At 47.5% G+C, this 14,533-nt stretch overlaps 1 protein-coding gene across 2 annotated transcripts in view; it reads left to right on the top strand.

Annotated features, from left to right (window-relative positions):
• The window catches only part of RARA (retinoic acid receptor alpha), a 264,057-nt gene that overhangs the window by 20,043 nt on the left and 229,481 nt on the right, over positions 1-14,533 (top strand). The window contains exon 1 of one of the 2 annotated variants that reach the window (XM_048517013.1): positions 11,319-11,513. The exons of the other annotated variant lie outside the window; for it this stretch is intronic. The gene's annotated coding sequence lies outside the window, so the exon portion shown is untranslated. Of the gene's footprint in view, positions 1-11,318; positions 11,514-14,533 lie in introns of those variants that run through there. 2 annotated transcript variants of the gene reach the window in all.

Here is a 14,533-nt window from a genome sequence, read left to right on the forward strand (position 1 = left end):
TGGGCCAAGGGCATCTGTGTCGTAGAGGGGCCAGCGGGAGGATGTGGAGTATCTTTGAGGCTCACCCTCTGCACACATAGTTCTGTGTTCACTCCTTGTCTTGCAAATTTAATCCAGCTGGGCCAGTTATGCTTCAGCTCCAGCTGGAGCCCAGACTCCCAGTGGCTGAGGGAAGTGCCGGAGGCGATGTTCCTCTGCTAACTGGCTGGGGGGTGGTGATGGGGGGACGTTTGGGGGGTTGATGTGGCCCACGACCCCTTGGAGAAGTCTCTTCTGCCAGGACTGTGGGCCTGAAGTTCCTGTCAGGAGGAGAAGGATGAGCTGTGGTCAAGTAAGCGCTCTTGTGTACGAATCTGAGGAGGGATCCTTCAATTCTGGCATCTGGTCGACAGCCACATGTTCCTGACCCTTAATGTGTGACATCAGGTGAACTCCCTTCTGAGTAACAGGGACTAGCTTCTGACTTTGAAGTTATCAGAGAGGGGAAAGGGTCCCTGAACGTGTGGAGAGTGCAGTTCAGTAATCACAAGACCCTACACAATTCTTCACTGCTATTATTGTGTTGCAAAACAGTATCAACTATGGACTGGATCCTGTGGATTTGTTCCACTAGCAGAGGCCCTTTCTCTGGCGAAAGTCCACCTCTGTTAACAATGCAGATTCACACAGGGAAGTCCACCTGGGGACCCCCTGGCATTACAGCTCATCTCCAGACAGTAGAAATCTGTTCCCGTGGAGAAAATTGATGCTTTGAAAGATGGACCTTATTGTGCCCCCCTGAAGTTCCTGTTCTCCCCAATGTCCTTTCCCAGTTCTCCAGGAGTTTCCCAACCTAGATCTGGCAACCCTACCACCCCACCCAGGGTGGACTTGGCAACCATAGATCCACAGGATCCAACCCACCAGCTATCAATAATATCCTTTCCCTTCTTTCCGTTGTTCAGTTTCATGCCTGGCTTTTACTGATGTAGTGGCTTTCCTTCAAACAAGAAAAAAAATATTGGCTGCTGCTCTTCCATAAAACAGTCCTTCATTTATCTCCCTTGTTGGTTCTAACCTGTTTTGACAGCAGACAATTATAAAGTCCTAAACTCTTGGAAAAAAGGCTTCCAAATCAAAGGGTGTGGCGTTCTGGGAGATTTGCACATTGGCACCTCTTCTTCTGTTTTTAGAAATCGAAGCACTTCATGCCTGTAATTTAGCATGGCTGTGGCTGAAGGGTGAAGGGGACTCCACTTAATGGCCCATTTTCACGGATCTTCAGAAAAAGTGGCATGTGGCAAGTGAGATTCGCCCCCACCCCAATCTCTGTCCAGCCAGTCAAAGAAAACTGCTTATTGCACAACAGTTTGCAGTAACTGTGCCTCTGAGGAAAAGTTTTTTGAACATCCTTAATTTACTCACCATCTCTCACTCCAGCTCTGTCCAATATCTCCAGGATCACAGCGGTGTGCTAACCCTCGGATTAGTGGGGTGGGGAAACTGGGCAACAGTGCACATATCTGGCAAACATTTGAACCGCTCCTGCCAGCTGAAGCACATGGTGTTGATGGACGGATGGGCCCTGTATGGGGCTCCATTCAGGAAAGGGTATAATGTATCCGTCTGCGCTTGCTTGATTCTCTTGGTTTCCCATCTCAGGAACTGATGCAAACATATGGAAAATACAACGGGGGCAGACTTTGGATATGAGTTTCCTTTGTTGAAACAATCTCCTAGTAAGTACCAAGTAAATTGTCAACAAATATTGAACCACTTTTGGAGTTCTCCAGAATTCTTCTTCTAGCCATCTATTTGTACAAAACAAAAAAGGTTCCTATCCAGGGCAGGGGAAGACTTTAAGTGAAAATCTAGCCTGACAAAGAGTTCTGTGGAGCTCAAAAGCTTACTATTTTATCATGTTTTACTAGGCCATGGTAAAAGGTATATTACTCAGTTCATGTTTTGGGATTTCCTCTTCCTAGTTCCCTTGCATAGCTATCTGCAAAGTAAACTATATCTAGCTGGGTTGTGTGTCCTGGGAAGTGGGCCTTATTGTTTTTTAAAATAAAGATTTTTGCAGATTCCTGCAGGAATCAGTACTCTAAAGCAACACAAATGGTCCTTTTCTTTGTGAAGGAATGTACTGGTTTGGTTTGTTGGTTTCACCCTGTTGATTTTACCAAATACAAAAATGGCACCTAAGTGCCAACCTGGAATATTTACCAGCCTGTAGATCTGTGTCCATGACATGTAACCCAGAATGGTTTGTGCTTATATGTTTTTACTGAACGGTTCAAATATTTTACATAACTTCTATTTTAAATGCTGTCAATTTTTTCATGTTGGAAAGTTTTTAATGTTTTTATGTTTGCCACTGTGGGGACCCCATTCGAGTAGAAAGATGGCATGGTAATGCTTTTAATAAATTTATAATGCACAAAATCCACAAACCAGATTTTGAGAAGAGCATTAGCTGATCTGCTGTGATGTTTATTAGTCGCTGAAAGATGATCAGGGAAGCTTACTAAACAGGAAAAAACTTGGTTCAGTTTTAGTCTCTTGCCAGCTGTAAACCACACAGGACTGACACTACTATGCAGTGGCAAGTGGGCGAGTCAAAATGTTTGTGGGCTAGCAATTTTTGTGGATTTATTTGGAAAGCAGCTCTTACAAATGCAAGGGAATTGCAATCCTGTTACCAAATTGTTGTAAAGACCCATACTGGTTCTCACAACAGTTAAAATACTTTTTATATGTGGTGGAAAGAGCTACCATGTCTCAATTGACTTATGGAGACCTGTACAGAGGGGCGAAGTGAGGGGAAACCGTGTCCGGGACACGTGCACGCCTTGCGCCGCTGCTGCAGCGTTGCTTGCCCCCACCACACCATGCCCCCTTGACGGCGTGGCCATGCCTCCGCTGCTGCTCCGCCCGATGTGTTGTGCCCCCCCTGCCCCGTGGGCGTGACGCCACTGCCCGTACGGTACTCAAGCCTAGAAGAGATGACCAGATGTGGATTACTATTGCCTGCCTCTGTGTAACAACCGTGGATTTCCTTGGTAGTTAGTTTCCCATCTAAGTACTAACCAGAGCTGGCCTGGTTTAGCTTCTGAGCAGTGGCAAGATCCAGCTAGCCTGGGCCACCAACCACATTGACACAAAACGTTGTGCAAACCTGTGAACTCAATCCAACCATCTGGCTTGATGTTAACAAATCTTTAACGTAGGAAGAGGAGGGGGAACAGATTTTCCAGGTCATGTTTTTAAAGATCTGGTCTTATGGACCCAGGACCGGCATTTTGTGGTCCTGAATTTCAGGCTGAATAGTATGCAGCAGTCGATTGGGGGATGAGTTTGATTTTTGTCTCTGTCATTTCTCCTTCCCAATGAGCCATGAATTCAAGGTTCCTTCAGTTCTAGAAATTTCGTTCTCTCTGGATGTGGGAGAAGAATAGAGAGGAATACAAGCTGTTCTTTTGATCCAGCCTGCTTATTGCTGTATGTATTTGTTGTTATTTCTTTCTATGTAGGACTGGGAGGCACTTAGTTAAACATGTAATGAGGGCATTCCAAAGGGAAGAACAGTTTTGTGATCTGGACAGAGGACAAGGAGGGGGTGGGTGGGTCTGGAGATGCTCCAGTAAGGTCTGCCTTCAGCCTTCAGCGTCTGCCCTCTCCCTGGGCCCCACTGTTGGCTTCAAAGGGTCCCCAAGGCCTTTTGCTTTGTAGGAAGAGATAAATCTGCCACTCTCCCTTGCCTGGTTGGGAAAGAAACCTAAAGGCTGGGCTCCATCAAGACTGACAATCAGCATCCAAAGAGTGGGGTGGTGATGAGGAGAGTCTTCTAATTTGCTTATGGAAGGGTTGTCTTTTCTGGAGGGATCAAAAGAAGGTTACCATCTTTGGGATCATTGTCTTGTGGGGAGAGATGGAAACTGTGCTTCTGGCCCAGGGATGCTTATGAAACTGAGCGAAAAGGGTTCAGGTTGAATCAGTCTCCGGCACAAGGAACAGAAATGCGCACTGAGTTGATTAACAATTGGGACCGTTTGCCCTGTAGGGTGGAATGGATTCTTTATGAATGGCTTGTGCAACTGAGACTGGATACTTTGCTTCCGGAAGGCCTGGGTGTGTGTGTAAGAAAAATGATTAAATGACTCTAAAAAGACCAGAGGGAAATTGCTCATTCCTGTTCCTCCGTCACATAAGTTAGCGCATCTGCCTCTGGGGCAAGATAGGGCCACAGTTTAACGTCATTATAGCAAGGATTGCTGAAATGGAGTATGTTTAGCATGATTTCCATACGTCTGGAATTTTGCACAGAATATGTCATATCAGGATATATAAAGCCACTGCAAGGCACTTTGGGTGAGTGGAGACTAAAAAAATATCCAATATTTAATTAAAGAAATAAAAATAACTTAGGTTGAGCTTGGCCACGCAGTGTTCATGGAGCGATCAGGCTGTGCGAACAGTTGCCAAATGGACAAACTGCTATCTTGGTTTGCTGCCCGCAGCTAACCAGTGTATACAAAACAACAGTTTTGTGGTGCCCAATCCTGACTTTGCATTAGCCACAAGCAGGAAAACAAAAGAAATAAAGATGAGCCAGGGATAACAGGCAGGTGCATGATGGCTATTCCAGCCAGTGTAATTTAATGTTGGACTAGGATTGTGGAGTTGCAGGATCGAATCCCCCTGCAGTCATGGAAGTGTCTTGGTGACCTTGGGCCACTTACACACGCTCAGCCTACCCTGCCTCACAGGTAAGGTTGGCAGCTCCAGGTTGAGAAATATCTGGAGATTTTTTTTTGGGGGGGGGGCCTGAGGAGGGTGGGGTTTGAGGAGGGGGAGGGGCCTCAGCAGATTCCAAAGTGGCCATTTTCTCCAAGCGAATGGATCTCTGTCAGCTGGAGATCAGTTGTAATCTCAGGAGATCTCCACTCAACACCTGGAGGATGGCAACCCTACTCTCATAGGATTTTTATAAGGATAAAATGTAAGGGATGAGAACGATATAAGCCACTTTGCGTCCCCATTGGGAAGAAAGGTGGGAGTGTAGATGAATAGATCTGCTTTGGCAAGAATGGGTGGAAAGGCATGCACAGCTGTGCATGGGGATAGTTGGGTTGCATGATTCCTGGGGCATGCTTTTCCCCCTTGCCCTGAGTGCATTGGGGCAAGGAGCTGCGGATTGTCACAGTCTCTGATCTGGAACAGGACACACTTTGGCAATGACCTTGTGGCTTTCCTGGCAGAGGTTTCGCCTTCCTTAAGGACTCCTGTTGTGCATTGAAATCCAGTGCGCTAGGCCTGAACCACTTCCCAGAACTGATGACATTGGGGAAGCGGGGAGGAAATCTAGGAATCCTGGCGCCTCCTTCCCTATTGCTCTGATGCAGGCAGGCCAGCTCTGGCGCGCTTGACCACAAGAGCCAAAACGCATTTAGCGAAATTCCCATCCCTCTGCAGCAATCTTGAAAAAGCATTGCCATTCTTCTCGGAGGTGTGAGGGGTCTGTTTCAGAACAGCTCCTCTCCCCCATTTCCCATCCCGATGCCCAGAAACTCTTGCCTGGAACGCCAGAACATAAATCACGTCTAGATCGAAGGGGAGGGGAGATATTTTTCCCTTTGCTTTTCCTCCCCCTCAAATCGGTTTCCGGTCTCTCTCCAGCAATTAATATAAAAGGACAACAATGTGCTTGGCAAGGGGAAACATAGCTTTTACCATTGGGGAGGGGCAGGCTGGGATTTTGGTTGGGAGGGGGAGCTGCTTTTTCTGCAAATGGTTCTTCCTTACTCCTTGGAAGGCGGGCCCGACACACCCCTTAGTCTCTGACTAGGGGCTACAGCTTGGTTTTGGGATAACTTCAGGGCTGAGGACCCAGCAGAATTAGTTGTCGTGTCTTTAAATTAAAGAAATTAACTCCTTGCTAGGCTGACCGAAGGTTCTGGTTTTGTGTTGCACATTCCATGATAAGCAGGCATCTCAGAGTTGTTCAGGGTTATGCTTTGAGCCACGGTTCACCTTGGCTGCTGCAGGGAATCTGTCTGGTGATGGAAGAGAGATTGCTTTTGAGAGTGAAAAGTGGCTTTCTATCACCACCGGGTAACTACAGCCTGCCATGTGCTCTCAAGACTAGGGCCCCTTCCGCACATGCAGAATAATGCACTTTCAATCCATTTTCAATGCACTTTGCAGCTGGATTTTACTGTGTGAAATACCAAAATCCACTTGCAAACAATTGTGAAAGTGCATTGAAAGTGCATTATTCTGCATGTACGGAAGGGGCCTAGGGCAGACCTATATACCTGGTAATCCCCACTCTGCCATGGAGGATCACTGGGTGACCTTGGGCCTCTGGCCCTAGCCTACCTCTTAGGGATGTTGGGAGGATCAATTTGGAGAACAGTGAATGCCTCCCTGAGTGGGATTAAGATGTTCAGATAGACTGAAGAAAGGTTTGGATTTATTCCATGCCTTTTTCTCCTGTGAGGAGTCTCAAAGCGGCTTGCTGAATCCAGTAAGGGTCCCTGAAGTTGTGGACAAGGGCAGGAAGAAAGAAGAAGAGTCTGGATTTATACTCCACTTTCCTCAACCATAAGGAGTCTCAAAGTGGCTTACAAGCTCCTTCCCTTTCTCTTCCCACAACAGACACCTTGTGATGTAAACGGGACTCAGAGTTCTGAGAGAACTGTGCCTAGCCCAAAGTCCCCCAGCAGGTTTCATGTAGAGAAGTGAAGAAACAAACCCACTTCACCAAATTAGAGTCTGCTGCTCATGTGGAGGAGTGGGGAATCAAACCTGGTTCTCCAGATTAGAGTCCACCACTTTTAACCACTACGCAACCTAAGCCCAATTCAGCTTCGCAGTGATGTATCTGTGGGTGCACACTTCCTTCCCCTGTGCATGTTTTTGCAAGCAGCAACACCACAAAGCAGGGCTGTAACACTTACCTGATTTACACAATTAGATTAATCAACTAAAAAGCTTTTACTCCATCACAGTTGATGTGGCCATAAGCATTAGCCTCTCTGAAATTAAGCAGTCTGGCTCTGGTCAGCCCCTGGACAGAAGGTCTCCTGGGAACCTATGAGCCCTCTGCTCTGAATTTCACAATGGATTAAATTAAAAAATGTAAAAGGCACTCCAATGAATCAGTTACTTTACTTTTTTTTAAAGATTTCCATCCTACCCTACCCCAACAAAGCAGGGCTCAGGGCTGCGAACAACAGTAATATCATACAATATAATACAATAAAATCCAATGTAACAATCCAACCTACTGTAATTCAATTTAAAACAGTAATAATATATAACACCTAATATTAGAACAGTCAATGAATTTGCATCATAGGACTTTCCAGAGGTTTGGGGAAAATGGAGATGTCCCTCCAGAGGGTCATCTTCTAAGGTAATATCCTCCCCTCTCCTCCCCCTAACCCCCCCATTCCCTTAATCATAATAATTTTTTTCTCTAATATAACAGAGAGGGTAAGGGGAAAACAAGGAGGGAAAAGGGGGAAGGGAAATAAGGATGGGAAGAAGAAGGGATGGTTTTACAACTGAAGAAAGGAGACATATCGATGTTTTAAGGAAGGGTATTATCCCACACTTGATCAGGCAATAAAGTTTTACATTTTTATCTTTTAAAAATTGAATTGCTTAGTGGGAGGAGGGAGACAGCCAAAGATGGCAGGGGTCTTCTTAAAGGACAACCCTTTATTTTGTCTGATGTAGGGCATATCTCTTTCGCTATGATGCCTACAGCAACATCTGAAGGACAAAGGGTAGATGGGGGGAGGGCTTCTTTATCCCCCTCCTGGCCCACTGTTTTATTTATATGAAAATATATGTAGATTTAATTGAATGCTTGAGGCCTTTCTCCATATCATGTAGAATTTTGTAAAGGAACCATGGGGAGAACCCTGGGAAAGACGGGAGACGGGGGACATCTGGCAAGCTGCTTTAGGGACTGCTTTCTCTTGAGTTTTTAATGCTTTGCTGAATTTGCTGACTGTATTTTATGTACTCTTTTAGCTGTGCTTCTAATACAGTGTATTCTAGCGTATTATTGATTTTATTGCTGGGTGTTTTGGTCTTAATTTATGGGGGTGTGTGCTAACAAATAAAATAATCCCCACTTCCCAAGTCTGGGGTCACTAAAGCACACTTGGGGGGGGGGGGCAGTGTTAACACCAGAGGCACACTTTTACCCCTGAAGAGGTTCTTTTTAAAAGCAGTCACACTTAAGTTTCCTTCCCCTCTTAGGAGACCACTTCCTCTGTTTCTGTGTGAGTTGCTGGTTGAGGTGTGCCTCTCCACTAGAAGGGAAGCTGTTCCAGCACACCAAAGGAGAAGCAAAATAGTGGCCTTCTCTCTCTGCGGACATTATGTTGTACAGGATCAGCAGTGATTGGCACAGCTGCAAAAGATACAAGGCCACTGGGAACTCATGCAGAGACACACAGGGCAGCCTCCTGCATTGCAAGCTCACAGATGCTTTATGGTTTTATTTATGTTATTTATAGTTCTCCTTTCTCTTTGGGACTCAAGGGGGACTGCAGAGTGAGTCATTACAATCAATAGGATGGGACATTCAATAAACAATGCAGTAGGATTTGGGTTATAGAACTGGGCAGAAGTCTAAAAAAACAAAACTGAAGCAAGCATAAGTCTTATCATCACACATTAAATGATGCAAAAGTACACAACAGAACCCAGATTACAGCAAACTAGGGGTGGTATAGACCAGAGTCCCTAATAATTTGTCCAAGCAGCTTTGTGAAACCCGTTTTTTAATTATTTCCCATGGTATGCTAGTATCACTTGGTACCCAGTTTGAGACTGACTGCCCTAGCATAAAGCAGATATGGGCAGAAGAAAGATTGTTGTGGGCAAATGGGCAATTCTCATGTCTGCTACTTGCTGTTATTCTTTCAAAAATATAAGATAGAAAGATGTTGGTTTGGTCTGGCAAGGCGCTTTTTGTGATCTAGGTGAGTTCATACAGGCTCGCTTAATATGGATTAGTTATGCCTTAATTGTGAAGAAATCCTGAGTGTGCACTCTTCTGTTGTAAACTAGAAAGGCATCAGTGGAGCACAGAGAGTCCAGCTAAGAAAAAGTCTTGCATGATCTATCAGCCCACTTTGAGGGCAAAAGGCTTTACCGGGGTGGGGGTGGGGTGGTTGAGGGGGAGAGAGCGACAGAGGAATGCTCCAGAATGCTTTTCTCTTAGGAAAAAAGGAACCCTCTGGATTTGAAGCTTGACCACCATGACCCTCATTGGGCTGCACAAATCTCTCGATCTTCCCAGGAGGGAGCGGAGAGAGAAGGCCCCTGTTCTGTTCCTCAGATACGGAACTCAGTTGGGACTTCAGTATTATTTTGGAATCATAGAAACATAGACTACGCATAGGCCAACCCTCGGTTTAATGCTCAGCCCAAAGCATCCCAGAGAAGTGCGTGTCCAGCCGCTGCTTAATGACCGCCAGCGAGGGGGAGCTCACCACCTCCCTCCCCAGGCAGCCAATTCCACTGCTGAACTGTTCTTACTGTTTAGAAAGTTTCCTAATATCCTGTGGGTGCCTTTCCACCTGCAATTAAAACCCATTATGGCAAGTCCTGCCTTTTGCTGCCAACAGGAACAGCTTCCTCTCTAAGGGACAGCCTTTCAGATTGTGCCCCCTCCTCTTCTCCAGACCGAAAATTCCCAAGTCCCTCAACCTTTCCTTTCAGGCCTGGGTCTTCAGGTGCCTGATCATCCTCCTCTGTTGTCCCTCTCCTCTGCTTCCATTCTGCCCGCCTCCTTAATCCTCAGCACTAATAATCTCGTGTTTTTAATTTATAGATGCATGTCATCTTGTTACGGATTACTGTTGGTTGGGGTTGCGTTTTGGTTCTGTTAACGGAAGGATTTTATTGTATTTTTGTGTACTGTTCTTCTATACTCTGCGCCTAATAAAACATAATGTATTTAATTTTTAAAAAATCCGTTACCTTCTGACTTTTAAGTCACTGCGATGTTGTTATTCAGTTCATTAAGCAAAACAGCACACTCTCCCGTTCATTTGGGGTCTGCAACCTGCGGCTCTCCAGATGTTCATGGACTACAAATCCCATCAACCCCTGCCAGCATGGCCAATTGGCCAGTTTGATGTACCCCCAAATTGTAGCTGTTTTTTTAAAGCTTGATCTTGGAACAGGCCAGGGGCACGCATTTCCCTTTGCTGCCAGCGTATATGCGGCCAGTGGCACGTCTGTCTTTTATCTCAATAGGACACCGTGATAATTTTGTCAATAGCTGGGGCATAAACTTGGGAAAGCTGATTGCTAAAATTTCCATTTTACAGACTGGGAAGGTCGAGGCTGGAGAGCTGGTACTGGCTAGTGGCTAATGTGTTGAACTAGGACCTGGGCAATCCAGCCTGGAATCCCCACTCCAGCTATGGAAGTTTGCTGGGTGACTCTGGGCCATTCACACACTCTCAGCCTACACTTCTTCGCAGGGTTGTTGTGAGGAGAAAACGGAGGAGACCGATGTAACCCTCTTTAACTCCCTGCTTTTGGGGGAAAGGCGGAATATATAAATAAACAAAGAAAATAAAACTAAATAAGTAAATCTGAGGAGCAAGGACTTCTGGCCTGGCTGAGTTTGTTCTTCATTCTCACCGATTTAAGTTCAGGATTGGAGCTGATCCAGCAGGCTAGTTTTTATGTTCTTAATTATTTAAAATTTATCTTCCGTTTGATACTAAACATTTATAATATAATTATTTTAAAACAATAATTTAGTTTTTTTATACAAAGTCACATTATTAGCTGCACTTTAGTAACCTTTAAGCATAAAAAATAGATAATTTTTTAAGATACACAGTCAACATAAAGCCTCAATAGAAGAATTGAAGAGAGGAATATGGGGGCGTGGGTTGGCTCAGTGACGGCTGAAGCCCCCTCCGACGGAAACTGGGGTCGGGGCGCAATCTTTTGCCCCTTCCCCCAGCGCTCAGTGCCACCTTTCCAAGTCCCAGTTTCTGGCTTGCAACTCCAGCGGAGTTGCAAAGGCAGAAACTCACCTCCCTGCACAGAGGGGCAGCCTTTCCAAGCGAAGAGCTTCGAAGGGGCGACCCCCCGCCGCTTCCCACGGATCGCGCCCGCGGGAAGCCCGTCCGGAGGCGCCCAGGCTGCGCGGCTGGCTGCTGGGCGAGCTGCGCCTCCTCCTCCTGCTGCTCGGCGGGGCGATTGGCTGCGCGGGGGAAGCAGGGGGCGAGGCCGGTCCGCCCCGCTTCCAGCCCCCGTGCAAAGTTTCAGGCGAGCACATGACTGCCTTGCATGGCTGCGGCTGCTGCTGCGCTCCGGGGCGCGCGCGCTGGACGGCGCTGCCTTTCCGCAACAGCTCCGCCTCCCCCGCCGGCCCCAGCCCGCCTGGCCCGCCGCCGCCGCTCGGGGTGACCGCCTGCCTGGGCCCGGGCGCGCCGGGAGAGGAGCGGCTGCGCGCTCCCGCGGGGCCCGGGACCTGCGGCCAGGTAAGCGCGTCCAGCGGGCTGCCAGCCTCCCTCCGGGGGCCAACTTTGCCCAGGGGGCGGTGGGGCGAAGGAGAGCTGCGCGCGTAAAGTTCCGGGAGAGTTGGGATCGGGGGCGTGGGTTGGCTCTCGGAGCCGCGCCTTTGGGCCGGGCGGAGGCTCGGGGTCCCCCGCGCCCCCTCCAGCCCCCCTTTCCAAAGTTGTGCACTTCTTCCTGCCTCCCTGCTGTAAGATGACACCTCTCCAACTGGGACCGACCACAACTTGCCCTGCATTCCCCCCCCACCCAAAAAAAAAGTTACTTTCGGAAAGACGAGGCTGATCTTCAAATTGCTGCAGATCTTGCATTGAGAGGCTGGTGGCAGCAACCGCTGCTGGAACATTTTGGTGGGGGGGGGGGATCCAACATGGGGGTCTCTCCCCTTCCCTCCCCTCCTCATGGCTCGGGCAGGGGGTTTCTGAACAAGACCCAACTGTTGCGTCCTCGTCCAGCTGTCATCAGTGGCCTCTCCCCCCACCCCTCATCATCTGCTGCTGCGAGGGTTAACTCAGCCAGCTGGAGGGTGGTGGGCTTCCTTCTGGTCCTCCCTGATCCCACATTCTTCTGCACAACTGTTTCCCCCCCCCCCTTCCGCCCTGCCCCACATTTCTCCTGCCCCACCTTAATTTCTGGAGGAAATCTTATGGTGTGTCAACATGGTGGGGCTCCAGGTTGTGGTCAGGTGGGCAGTCCTAGAGAACTTGGGGGGGGGGTTGCCCCCTGACTTTCCCTTACCTGGTCACCCTGAATATCTGAAAACTTTCCTGCCCAGTTTTTTTTTTTCTGTGTCCTGCCCAAGCTGCTCTGGGGTGGGGGATCCCTTTCCTCTTCTTCTGTGTACCACTTTCTGGATCAGACTGCCCTTTCTGGACCTCAAAGGAAAAGTCTCAGGTGTTCTCCACACCCCTTGTGGGTGTCACTGTAGTCACTGCCTTTGCATCGTGTGGGGACGGGCTGTGGGGCTGTGGACAATCTTTCGTTTCATCACTTTTGTGGCCATTTGTGATTTCTGTTTCTCTGCTCCTGGGACGCAGTTGCACATACGTTTGCCTCTCTCTGCGCCTCCTCTCTACGATATGCAGGTCGTATTTTTAAGAGAGAGAGAGAGAGAGAGAGAGAGAGCGCATCTGTCTTGCCAAGCTGTTTGGTCCACCCGTGGGTGGAAAAACAAGACCGTGGCTTAGCTTTCGCGAGGACGCTTCCAACTTGGTCTGTGTTTTCGCAGCGTCTGAGCAGGCGGGTGGGTGTGAAATTGGACCCATGGAGGTTGTGTTGTGACTCCCAGGCTGCAAATGTTGAGCAGGAGAGTTGTTTTCATGGGCATCTGCACTAGTGCGGTAAGGGTCCCACAAAGAGCTTCCTCTATTGATGTAGCAATAGGATTAAATATTGGGGGGCGGGGGGGCTGTCTGTTAAGCTTTTAACTTGGGATTGTAGGTGTAAGTCTGTGCCTGATACTTGATGCTTGCTTTTATTTTTTTAAAAAACTATGTATGGAATCCAGATCAGGGATGAATGCTTAGCTGTCATTGACTAAAAGGTAAATCCATCAGAAAAGAAGCAGCAATCCTTTGGGAAGAATCATTAGCTGGCTTAACTTGGGGCCTTGGAGAGGAAGGGAAAACATGCGTGGTGTGTGTGTGTGTGTGTATTTGTTTACTTTTTCAAGCTTTGAAACGTCAGTCTACTTGGCAGTCAACTTTAACATGTCTCTGGCAGGAACGGATTCCCTCCCCTCCCCTGATGAATTCTTAATCATTGTTGTGCCTGCATTATTGGGACTGTGGTTTTAAGGTTCCTGTCGGCGTGCCTTTCAGTACAGGATCTTTGTAAATCCTTCAAGCAGCCCTGCAAGGAAGGCCAGCAGTGCTATCCTTGTGTTGTAGACGGAAGCCCAGAGGGTGAGGGAATAAGACTTGCCTTAGGAAACTGATAATGCGTTTTTGACTGAGATGAGATTTGAACCTGGAACAGCTGCTTCGTTACATCAACTCCGCTAACCGAAAGTCAGCGTGCTGTGGTGGTTGTTAGAGCAAGGGGGTAGGAATCCCTGAATCAAATCCTTACTCAGCTACAAAGCATACTTGGGTAACCAAGGACCAATTATTCTCTCTCTTTCTCTGCCTGGCCTCCACCAGTGGATTGTGGTGGGTAAGGCCAACTGTATATACCGTACTACCCTGAGCTCTGTGGAGGAACTGCGGGTAAAAATGTACAGGTTGACCAGTTATTTTAAAAATCATTATTCAGTGATGCTGTTGCCCTTCACTGCATTCCTGACCCTCAGGTGGGATCCTGGGCGCTTCCGGGTGGCATGCTTTGGCCCTCGTGCTGGATAGGTTAGGATAAAACAACCGGCTTCTAATTGCACAAATCCCCTCTCCAGACAGGAATGAATTCTAGGCTTTAGGGGAAAGCTGTGTGGTGCACATTCTTGGGTAACCTTCTGATCACAAATCGAGGCAATGAAATCCTAAATGGTTTGGTTTGTTGGCTGTTTAAGAACTGCTGTTGGAAGCTGGGAGCAGGTGACATCTGGAATCAGCAGGCCTTGCTTTCTTCTTAGACTGAGCAAGAGAGCAGCTGCACCTCCACAATTTTACTGCAACCTCGCAAGGTCAGTTTTCGTTACATTTTCTTTACATTTTGCTAACCGGGTACTTCATACTATAAATGCTTGCAGAGGACACAAATTGCTTTGAGGAATTTGATGAAAAAGCCACCTAAAAGTCTTTATTACTGGCCAGCTAGAAAGTCCTAAGGAGGACGGTATCCCTGTGTATTACCAATATTTGTTAATCTAACCCTAGGGAATATTGCCTCTGTATGTGGAGGTTTCATTTTCACCTTCTGTGGGAACTGGACAAGAAAGTGTATGAGTTTGGCTTTGATTTTGTGTCCCGAAGACTTGCCAGATCCTATTATATTAACATCTTCTTGGAAGCTAGTAAAGTCTTCTTCCACAATTGTGTCAAATCTTTAT

The sequence above is a fragment of the Sphaerodactylus townsendi genome, linkage group LG15, assembly GCF_021028975.2.
Source record: "Sphaerodactylus townsendi isolate TG3544 linkage group LG15, MPM_Stown_v2.3, whole genome shotgun sequence".
NCBI classification, from domain to species: domain Eukaryota; kingdom Metazoa; phylum Chordata; class Lepidosauria; order Squamata; family Sphaerodactylidae; genus Sphaerodactylus; species Sphaerodactylus townsendi.